The 11370-nt window shown below is 38.4% G+C and overlaps 1 long non-coding RNA gene across 1 annotated transcript; it reads left to right on the top strand.

Moving 5' to 3' along the window:
- Positions 1-609: 609 nt before the first annotated feature.
- Positions 610-9896, top strand: LOC121434840. Its single transcript, XR_005972519.1, has 5 exons — positions 610-641; positions 5252-5313; positions 7448-7481; positions 9226-9283; positions 9866-9896. It is a non-coding gene; the product is annotated as an uncharacterized LOC121434840 (long non-coding RNA).
- Positions 9897-11370: the final 1474 nt, after the last annotated feature.

Raw genomic sequence — 11370 nt, 5'->3', positions numbered from 1 at the left:
TGACTAAATGTAACGCCTAAAAAGTTTCTTGACAGAAAACAGGACAAGGTGCTGTAGGTTTAGGGGAAGAAATGAAATAGGAGCATTAAGTACTTAGAGCACAAAACAGTCAGTTACTGCAACCATCAGAACAAAGTGTGTGGAAAAACCGCCATTCCCCTGTCTTGTGTGCTTGGATGTGTGTGTGTGTGTGTGTGTGTGTGTGTGTGTTGTTTTAATCAAGAGCTAAATTTTCTATGTTATTCTCCATGAGGAAAGGTGGAAAGGAGAGCAGTCATTAATCATCACCAACTGTTGAAGAATGAATTCAGAATTATTTGGCTCGGCCTCTTTGCCCATGCCTTTAATCCCAGAATGTGGGAGGTAGAAGGCATAGATCTCTTTGATTTCAAGACAAACATGAAACATATAGTGTATTAAAAGTTAGCTGGAATACATAATGAGATCCTGTTTCAAAAAATGTTTTTGTACATATGTAATGTAAGATGTATTAGGGACTCAAAAATAAAGAATTTATAAACATGCTAAGTGTTTTTATATGGATAATTAAATGATGATCACTTTCAACATATGTCACAGTGAAGGAACAATGACAAGAGAGCCAGGGCAGAGAAAGAAAAAGTGTGTCACCTTCAACAAAGGTAAGAATTACTCCATCTGTCCTACCTTCCCCGAAGAAGAAGGAATAAGGAAGAGTAAAGATTTTTAGATCCCAAAAAGGAGTTAAGGAAAACAAGTATAAATCAAGCACTTTCAGGTGTGAAGTATTTTTGTCAAAACATTGCTTATTTCACTTTAATGCTGATATCTGTACAGCCTTTGAATAAATGAGAAAACATCTTTACACAGCACATGTCTTCCATAGTCACATTGCAGCAAATAGGATTGTCAGAAATACAGATTCTCCTTGAGTTTATGACAAATGCCTTGTATTTTGCACTGCATATCGCTAACACATCTCACTGCCACTAAAGTAAAATTAAGTCACAAAAGAACTTTAATCAATTATTTTCATTAACTAATTTCCTACCTTATGATGTTATTAAATCATCTGAGTTCTTAAATGTCTGTGAAAGTTCTCAGTTTGGAAAGTTTTGGCATACTGTATAGTTGTTTTCTTTAGAAATCTCCTACTTTAGGGTGGAAGTGTTTCTTTTACAGTGAATGCATTGATTTTAGGAAGACTTAACAATCCTTATATGTTTTCCTTTTCTTTCTTTTTCTTGTTCCTTGCCTCCCCTCATTCCTTCCACCCATCCCTAAATCAATCCCTCCCTCCCTCCCTCTCTTTCTTTCTTTCTTTCTTTTCTGTGAAGTGCTAGAGGTTGAGCATAAGGCTTTGGGAGCATTGTAGGCAAGTACCCTACCCATAATCTCTGCCTTCTGTTTTTGTTAAAAAGAACATGGTAAGGGTGTATATCATTTCCATGCTGCAAAGCATGATTCAAGAATAAAAACTGAAACAAGGAGCTGGAGAGATGGCTCAGAGGTGAAGTGATGTGGGAGTGATTTCTTATTAATAAAGAAACTGCCTAGACCCATTTGATAGGCCAACCCTTAGGTAGGCGGAGTAAACAGAATGGAATGCTGGGAGAAAGAAGCTGAGTCAGGGAGTCGCCATGATTCTCCCACTCCAGACAGACGCAGGTTAAGATCTTTCCTGGTAAGCCAGCTCGTGGGCTACACAGATTAATAGAAATGGGTTAGATCAATATGTAAGAGCTAGCCAATAAGAAACTGAAACTAATGGGTCAGGCAGTGTTTAAAAGAATACAGTTTCTGTATAATTATTTCGGGTAAAGCTAGCCATGCGGGCGGCCGCGTGCCAGGGACGCAGCCCTGCCGCTTGTAACACAACAGTGAAGAGCACTGGCAGCTCTTCCAGAGGTCCTGAGTTCAATTCCCAGCAACCACATGGTGGCTCACAATCATCTGTAATGAGATCTGGTGCCCTCTTCTGGCCTGCAGGAATATATGCAGACAAAACACTGTAGATGTAATAAATCTTAAAAAAAAAATTGAAACAAAAAGCTAAGTGAAGAAAATGACATCATTCTGTATTTCAAATAATTATCTGCTTCTCCGTTGAGTCTGGAGAGACTTTGTGGCAGTGGCAGGAACACCACGTAGTATTTACTTTCACCAACTGACATCACAGTGTCTTTTATACCTAAGCTGCCAGTGGCAACCACACTAAGTAGAGAATGCAAAACCCTCTTCTCTCAAGAGGTAAGATGAAGAGAGTCAATGTTATTGTGATGGAGACAGCTTTGTGTCACTGTATTATGAAGTTTGCTGTTCATGGCATCTGTGGTGGTGAGAACTGACTGAGGCCTCCTGCATAATAAGCATAGGCTTTCCTACTGAGCCGCAATCCCAGTCCACTAGTTGGTGGCTCAAATGGCTGTCCTGAGACATGGGGAATGCTAAAAAGGCACACTAAGTTTCCTTGACTTTAAACAAGACAAAAATGAATGATTTCATTTCTTTTTTGGTTTGTTTATGTTTATTTTAGGATTCTTTTTTGAGACAGGGTTTTTCTGTATGTATATTTGGAGCCTGCCCTTTAATGTATTCTCTACACAAGCTTGCCTTGAACTCCCATAGAGCCTCCTGCCTCTGTTTCCAAGCACTGGGATTAAAGGTGTGAGCCACCACTGCCAGCCTCCAATGTTTCATTTCTAAAAGCAAACTGCAAGTGAACAGTGAAGGATTGAGTGAGTTTATTGTTTACATATGTGAACTTGTACAATGATCCTATGTCAGAAGGAAGCCCATGGAATTTGCTGCTCCAGCCTCACAGCTGCTTCTCTGATGCTCTTGCACTTGAGGTCGAGCTTGGGGTTATTACTCCCAAGGGAGAGATCTTTCCAGTAATTCATTTCAGGGGAGATGATGCCTGCTATCATGAGCATCCTTTAAGCTGCATATAAGTCTGGAACACAGATGGAACTAAGGATATTCATTCCCCAAAGGGGATGAGGAGAGGAAGCTTGATGCCTGCCCTCCCTTGAGCTGTTATGTAAAAGTCTCTGTCCCTCTTCTCTTTCTTTCTGCCAGGTTTCATCCTGATACAAAAGACAGAAACAATACATATAGTCCCAGTGGTAGGAATTTGCCTGATAAAATGAACAATTTTAACTAAAAGGCTCAACAAGGTTCTTTGTTTCCTTGAAGAACAAAAATATGTATAGGCCCATGGATCTTGTTTTCCATTTTGAATCTGTTGTTTTGTTTGTGAGACACAGTTTTATTATTATGTAGTTCTGACTGTCTTGGGAATCACAGGGTGATTGTTTATTTTTAGGTATTGTGCTTGATAAGTTTAAGTCTTGTTTGATTTGAAATAAACAAAATGGATTAATTCTACATAAATAAATTTCCTAAAAAAGAGTATTTAGAATAGTCTAGATTAGTCTCAAAAATGGATACTATATATCTAATCATTTTATATGTTATATTTCTCTAGCATTGTAACAAATTCATTTTGATTTTTTTAGAAGTACATTACAATACCAATAAGAAGCCTTTTTGCAGGTAAGGTCTAAGAATACAATAATACTAAGGAAATTCCAAGATAACAAGCCAATTATTGGTTGTATTCTCAGATAGATACTGATTTATACACTCAATTTTTGCTTTGTCTTACAATCCCCATAGTATTATCAATGTATTTTAGCCAGAAATATTGTTGTTTTTAGATCGTGGACATGAGTTCTATACTCAACCATCATGTCCCAAGTACCAATTTTGCGTTTTGGAAAATGAGCCTACTGATGATAACCACACTCACTATGTCCATCTGACACTTAGTGCCTTTTCAAATTTTTTCTGAAATCAGTTAGTGAACTAGGTCTTCATCGCATTTGTCATTCTGAGAGCTGACAGGATTTGGGATCATTCTGCATTATCACACAGTATTACAAGAAGCCAACAAATTACTTTCTTCCTTTGACACCATCTCCACATGCAGAGGCCCTTTTGTTCTGCGTAGAACCCTTTTATAGATGGTGGAAGATCCCATGCCTTCCTCCTACCACAGTGCTCCATCCATCACTTGTCCATTCCTGTGAGCTGTTTTCTACAGTAATGAAGTCTCTGGATCTCAGTAGATTATCTGGATGTAGAGAGCCAAACTGTGGCATGTTTACTCTTTATGTGTCTATAAAAGGGGCTTTGTCTTCCCCATCAGTAGGACATGAACATAGAGTAAAAGGCCCCTTCTGTCAGTGATCTGCTATCTCAGACACTGATTTGGCAGAAAATTAAAGGTGGTATGTCAAGCTAGTTCTGTGCTCATCTTAATTGATTACTTCCATAATAGAGGACAATTGTGTTATCATTTGTGGGAACATGTATCATAAAGCATTCGATACACATTAGTAAATTGCTTATTACTAATTATTTATTAATAAATTACTCCAAGTTAAAAGGTCCAAAGTGCAGATTCATAAATTACAGTAGCTACAACTGTTCAAAGACACACCTTGTAAAAACTATGTTCTATTCTACTAGGAATTCTAAACTGTCTCAAGCTAATAACCTGAAATTATCCACTGAGTTTTATTGTTGTTTGTTCATATTTTTATCTCATTAAGTTAATAACAATGCTCATTTGGCATAGAAACAGGCCAATTGTGGTTTCAAGTCCACTCATGAATGGACTACTAAGGGACAGCTTGAGCATAGCCTAGGCCATGGTATCTTGTCAGAGTGCTAGCAGAAGCAGGAATCTATTCTATGGTCCACAAACAAACCTTGTGAGAGATAGCATCACAAGCATTGAGAGCCCACAAAGTAACCTGAGAGAGAGGGGTTCTGTGATGCTCTAGGAGCAGACGATGACATGACAAGTGGAATCGGGGTACTAATTACATTGAGCACAAGAGTGACCATCAGTTACTACAATTTTAAAAAATGTGCTGGAAAGAAACTACTGTCTTTGGTATTCTCTCTCTCTCTCTCTCTCTTTCTCTCTCTATCTATCTCTGTCTGTCTTTCTCTCTTTCTCTCCCTGGTGTGTTTCTATGCTTTCGGTGGACTAATTTCTGTGGACTAAATCTTTCCTTTCTTTCACATGGGAAAAGTTTTAAAAAAGTGTCACCAAACCTAATCAACTGATTGAAGGACAAGTTAATGCTTGACTGTAAATCTCTAATGTATGTTAGGAAATCAGACAGCAAATAATCAAAGCATTTGGTAAATGTTCTTGTATGAATATTAAAATATTACATTTTAAAATATGCAACAGCGGCATACGACCACCTGGAGAGCTGAAACCAATACTTAAGAAGTCTCTTCAGATCAGTGGAGGTAAGAGTAATCATGAATACTTTGCTGCTACTTCCCTAGTTTCAATAGCAACTTAATTCATTCAAAAAAGGAACAAAGTAAATAAGATATAAACATAAGTTCATTTTTTAAAATTTGCCTCCTAATGTTCTTCACATTCAAAATTATTTCAGAAATGATTTTCTGAGAAATTTCAGTATCAAACTATATTTTCTGAACCATGTTTATTTATTTAACATGAGCCACTGATGCACACAGTATCTTTGTATAAATATAAGGACCTCTAACTAGTCCACAGTATGTGTCCTCTAGAGTTATATGACAGCAATTTTGCTTGTTATAAAATGAATTTTTCTTTCATTTTTATAATAAATATATTACATTTATGCTACATATATATTAGTGTCAATGAAAGGTGATCATGTAAAAAACAGAAATACAGTATTCAATTACTTTCATTAAGGATTTTGAGAACTAAATTAACTACATTTTATGGGTTTTGTTCCTTTCTGTAATTTCTCTACTTAGACATATTAGAAAATTCACATACGGTTTTATGTTTATCTTTAATTATCTTCTATTTAATCTGACTATTTCTTGGCATACGAAATGATAGGCTTGGTCAACTTTTTTTAAAAATGGACTTTGAGTCCTGTAGGCAGTGCTGCGGATTGAACACTGCCATTCTAAGCATTCTAGACTAGCGCTCGCCCTAATGGCTATACCGCCAGCACCTTTTCCTTTGGTTTTATTAGTGTAAGATATGGTGATACTTGGTTTATATGCTGATAGACATAATTTCCAGAACAATTTGCCACAGTAGGAGGAAGGCTGAGAAAAGAGCATCATTCTGCAGGGGACAGCACTGACTGGTCCACTGAGTCTGGATAAGATTCTAAGAGTGGGAGGAACACTGCAGAGTTTGGGCTCTCCGCTGTCACCACAGTGTCTTTCACACCTGCCTTGCCTATAGAGAGCACAGCATCAAGTGAATAGGAGTACATGGAGTGTAGAGGGTCTGAAAGACTTCATTGAAAAGAGTCAGCATTATTGTAATGTGGGTGACTGTCCTTTACATTATTTCCACACTAAATTTCCTTTGTGGTGACGATGGTTGATGGAGGTCTCTCACATGCTAAGTCCATTTGTTGGTGGGACAAATGCTTTGCCTCAGCCATAGGCAATGTCAAGGAGGTTATACTGCAGTTTCCATACTGTGAATGAAATAAGCAAAAATTTGCTTTATTCCTTTGTAGAGGGCAGGCTGTTAGCATGCAGTGAAAGCTGCTCACTTGAAGCTGTGTATGTGTGGACACAAACGTTTCCTGTGAGGTACTACTCCCATGGAATTGCTGCTTTTTCCCCATGTTTCTTCCATGCTTCTCACCCTGGAGATATAGTTCAGGGTCATAACTACTGCAGGGGGCTTTCCCATAGCTCTTACCATGGGAGGTGATAGCAGCTAGTGCTGAGGTTCTTTGCACTGCCCGTTAGCAAGGGACCAGAAGCTAGAACTGAGGGGCTTCTGCAGCTTCCTCAGAAGCACTTGAGGAGAGTACACACAATGCCCTCTCTCTCTCTGTATGTAGCTTTGCCACCCTGGCATCTGGAAATTCTTTGCCCTTGGTCTGCCTGTGTTTCTTAACTTTTGCTATGCTGCAAAGAGCAGTCCTCATAGACTTAGCTTCCCTGTGTCTGGAATTTTCATCTTCAACGAAATAAGTTCAACTTAATCTTTAGAGAGGCTCGTTTCACTTCCATGCAAGATGAGTATGCTCACTTGCAATTCTCCTAACACCACTAGTCCAGAGACAAATCCAGCAGCAGCAACACTGTGCTACCAATTAACATTTCAGCTTGTGATATTGATTCTGGTTAAGATGTCAGTTTCTCTGTTTGATAATGCTCATGATCATAGGTATTTTGTATACCAATTTATTATTAGTATCGACTTTTGATAAAATTGTCTCTGTATTTTAAACATACAAAGAAGTGTAAATTAAGAGCTATCCTTGTTTTTATTGTCTATAAATCAGTATTCACCTTGAAGGCTACACAGATTCAAAGTATATGTAGTAACGAAGCATTGGCCTTGGCATTCAATGCTCTTTTTTCTACAGTTGCTTATAACATATTTTGCCTTTCTACTCTGTAGATAATGGAAGAAATCAAGACCAAATCCCACTCAGGTAAGAATGTCTGGATTTTAAATACAGTATGTAGAGAATATAAAGTTCAGAAGCTGGCACCAAGTTTTCCTCTGTGTAAGACAATTTTAGTTTCTTGATTATTCGCTAATGAAAGCTGAATTATGCCTCAGATACAGAGTGCAATGCTGTTAGGACTCCCTGTCTGTGGTGGTAATTCAGTAGATAAAATGCTGGCTGTGCATATGGGAGAATGGGAGATGGATGCCCAGGGTCCACATGAGGCCTGTTGGTCTTGTGCGCTTCTAAAATCCTGGTGAGCTTTGGTGAGATTGCAGGTGGAGACAGAGCATACTCTCACATTTTCTGGATGTCTTGCCTGGATTGCTAGCCTGGGGCTTGCATTCATGAATGAGATTCAGCCATATAACTAAGGCTGAGGGTGAGGGTCTACACCCAAGTCTGTACTCCAATCACCACACCTATACACTGGCACATATTTAACTGCAATCATACATACTTACAAATACACTGCACATAACATGCAGTTACATATATGTAAAAATATTAGTTTTCAGGCTGTTAATCCTGTTTACTAGTATGTTTGGGACAAGGTGTCTGCTGGGAAGAGTGTGGGCAAAACTCTCCCAAACTTTGCTGAGAAAATCACCTCAGAATGGCCTTATAGACATGCTTCTGGTTAGCAGGTTTATTTCCCTCTTAATGAGTTCCACCTCTGTGGTGAATCCCTAGGTAGGTGGAAGTTACAAAAAGAAAGTGTTTGTTCCAGAGTTTGTCAATCAGAAACCCTGAAATTAGGAACTTTTAGCTGTAGATCCGATGAATCAAAGCTGAGGGGACAGTGTTGCTCCCTAGTGTCCTATAAAATGACTCAGAAATACCCTTGAGTATAAAGAGTTTCAACATATGCATGTGGACACACTATCAAATCTTCAAGGCCCCAAAATATGATGACTTCTGAGACTGATGGCAACTTAATGCTTAGACATAGAGTCCATTTCATGTTTTCCCAGAGCAACTCTTTGAAGAGAGTGCTATGAAATGAAATGCCTTTTTTTTTTCTACAAAAAACAGGCCATGGTACATTAGGTTTAGGGGAACAAATGAAATAGGAGCATTAAGTGCTCAAAACCATCAGTTACTGCAACCATCATAACAAGTGTGTGCAAAACTCGCCATTTCCCCCTCTTATGTGATTGGATGTGTGTGTGTGTGTGTGTGTGTGTGTGTGTGTTGCATGTGTGCATGTGTCTGTGCCTGTTGCATGCTTTGCATATTTTTTTTGTGCAGACATGAGGGAAAGAGGAGGATATTGGTGTCTTGCATCATTCTCTAACTTATCCACTTGACATAAGATCTCTGACTGACCCTGGAGCTGGTCTGGCAGCCAACAAGCCCAATTGGTAGCCTGTTCCACCCACAGTACTGGGGTACATGTGCATGTGTCCATGCCCAGTTTTTTATGTGGATGCTGAGGATTCAAACTCAGGTTGATCTGTGTTGGCAGCAAACATTCTTATTGACTGAGCCATCTCCCAAACCACTGGCTTTTTAAATTTTTATTTTTAAATAGAACTATGAGTGAGTCTTCACTGAATGTTACATAGATTGAGACAAGTTGAAACTGCCAAAGTAAAAACTTTTTAAAACCTGGGTCAACGTTGAATTACATAAATGCAAAAATATAGTGCACAGATAACAAATCTTTCAAGAGAGATGCTCTAAGGACCAAACTCACCCCTCACTGCATGCTTTTATTCTAAAGGCTCTCTGAAAACCCTCATGTTACAACAGAGGACACGGCCACCACCTCTGCTATTAAGGTAAAATTCTCCTTTGTGAAATTTGTTTCCTTATGAATTTTGTTAAAATGCAGCAGTACTCTACCTATCACAGTTTTATATGGAAATTTGGTCAGAGAAAAGTGTTTGGTATCAGTGAACCATCCTTTCTATAAATTCCAGTGAGCAGTAAGTCCTTGCAGATAGTGGTGGCCCAATAGGAGAATGAACTGGAAACACAGGGAGTGGAAGATTGAGTGCAGTTCTCATATATTAGAAGATGCCTGGTGCTTGATCAAGGATGGTTTGCAGAAATAGATACACATTAGACTGATTTTTAAAACAACTGTGGTGATACATCTGAATACATTTTAGAGGGTCCGGTTATTGTAGTGGTCCAGGCATCACCCAGGTGCCTTTTCTCTCAGCATACTTGCAGGTAGGTTGTCTCTTCCCTTGGATAGTCCTATTTCAGCATCACAGATAAAAGCATCTCCTCTGTTTGTCTCTTTTCTTCTGTGTTTATATTAGCAAGAAATTTTGGAAATTTAGCTATTTGTAATCTGTTCAACCAAGTTTTCATTATGAAGAGATTACATTCTGTTTTCTATTTGATTCCACTAGGAGGATATTGACAACTCTTCCTCCAGGTACACAGTAAGTATTTTTCCCCAATTAGCCAGCAATTGTAGATGTGAAGATTCAATTACCATATAGTAATACTTTGGTTTCTGGATATTTGCTCTGTACTTGACAATAATAAACACTCTGATTCTTTGTATCATGTTTTTTATTTATTTATTTTACTTTTTCTTTTATTCTTTAAGACAATCTTTTTTATTTTACATACCAATCCCAATTCCCTCTCCCTCCCTTCTGCCTACTCTCCCAACTCCCCACCACCCCACTCCACACTACCCCACTCCCCATTCATTCCTCATAGAGGATAAGGTCTCCCACGGGGAGTCAACAAAGTCTGTCATATCCCTTGAGGCAGGACTAAGGCTATCCTCCCTGTATCTAGGCTGAGTAGAGTATCCCTCCATAGGGAATGGGTTCCAAAAAGCCAGTTCACATACTAGGGGTAAATAAATACTGGACCCACTGCCCGTGGACTAACAAAACTGACCAAACCATATGACTGTCACCCACATTCAGAGGGCCTAGTTTGGTCCTGTGCCAGTTCCCTAGTTGTCAGTCAGGAGCCAGTGAGCTCCCACAACCTTGGGTCAGCTGTTTCTGCAGGGTTTTTTTTTTCTATAATCGACCTCATATTTGATCACAAAGCAAATCTCAACAGATTAAAAAAAGTGGAAAAAACCCCGTGTCTTATTGGATCACCTATGGGTTAAAGTTAGAATTCAACAACACTAATTGCAAAAATTCCACGTATTCATGGAAACTGAACAATTCTCAACAGAATTACCCCTGGATCAAGGAAAAATAAAGGAAGCCTTCCTAGAATTTAATGAAAATGAATGCATGACATACCCAATTCTTCGGGATACTTTGACAGCATTACTAACAGGAAAATTCATAGCACTAAGTGCCTACATAAAGAACCTGGAGAAATCTCACACTAGCATTTTAACAACACACCTGAAAGCTCTAGAACAAAAAAGGGATTCTCACCCAGGAGGAGTGGATACCAGGAAATTATCAATTTGAGGACTAAAATCAATAAAATAGAAACAAAGTAAATGAAACAAAGAGTCAGTGGGACAAAGAAATGGGTTATTGAGAAAATCAGCAAGATAGACAAACCCTTATTCAAACTAATCAAAAGAAAGAGAGACAAAATCCATATTAACAAAATCAGAAATGAAAAGGGGGACATAACATCAGACACTGAGGAAATCCAGAGAATTATCAGGTCATATTTCAAAAATCTGTATTTGAGAAAAGTGGAAAATGTAAAGGAAATGGACAATTTTCTTTTGTGTTTTAACCCTTCAGAAGGTATAAAGCAAACAGAAGAGCTCGCTCTGTTTGTATACCCTACTTAACATTACAAATGGCTAACAACTAGCTAGTTACCTTGAACCATCTAAATTCAACATTAGGAGAGACGGGGCAGACTTGACATAATTATGACACTTAATAAAACCATTAGTAACTGTAATTTTAAT

The sequence above is a fragment of the Microtus oregoni genome, unplaced genomic scaffold (assembly GCF_018167655.1).
Source record: "Microtus oregoni isolate MIOR12 unplaced genomic scaffold, Mior012 000045F_ref0000178, whole genome shotgun sequence".
Taxonomy (NCBI): Eukaryota; Metazoa; Chordata; class Mammalia; order Rodentia; family Cricetidae; genus Microtus; species Microtus oregoni.
This window is presented reverse-complemented; position numbering and strand designations above follow the sequence as displayed.